This window comes from Penaeus monodon, chromosome 27 (assembly GCF_015228065.2).
Source record: "Penaeus monodon isolate SGIC_2016 chromosome 27, NSTDA_Pmon_1, whole genome shotgun sequence".
NCBI lineage: Eukaryota > Metazoa > Arthropoda > Malacostraca > Decapoda > Penaeidae > Penaeus > Penaeus monodon.
The window spans coordinates 14,437,721-14,438,241 of NC_051412.1; the positions used below are offsets into that span (position 1 = coordinate 14,437,721).

At 36.9% G+C, this 521-nt stretch overlaps 1 protein-coding gene across 4 annotated transcripts in view; it reads right to left on the reverse strand.

The window, feature by feature from the left end:
* LOC119590599 (nostrin-like) overlaps positions 1 to 521 on the reverse strand; it is a 116,570-nt gene that overhangs the window by 27,090 nt on the left and 88,959 nt on the right. The window lies entirely within an intron of this gene.

Here is a 521-nt window from a genome sequence, read left to right on the forward strand (position 1 = left end):
TATATATAATACCACCCGTTAACAGAATCACTCGTTACACAAGTATTTTTTCCCGTTCAAAAGCAGACTGAATATAAAGATAACGGATTCAATAAAGATCAAAGCTCACGAGAGAAAGGAAAAATAAATAACAGGAGAAAACAAACAATAGCAATAAAAAAACATAAAGCTTCACGACCCTTGCAAAGAACACACACAAACCCAAACGAGTCGCTGGACTTGATCAACATTGCATAACAAATTGCACCGGTTGCAAGCCAGCAGTTCGTACCAGATACAGCGGAGATAAGAGCATTTGGGTTTTATTTTATGAATGAAAAGCTTCTGTAGAACCAATTGAAATCTTTAAAAAAAATTATCAATAAAAGAAGTTTGTTTGATATTTTGACGTTTCCGGCCGCTTCCCGTGCCTGTATCTCTCTTTTCTTTGACTATTTATTTGCTACTTCCTGCGTCCTGTGTGTCTATTTGTCAGTCTCTGTTTTTTACCTGTGACTATGACTGAGTCTGCGTCTGTCTGT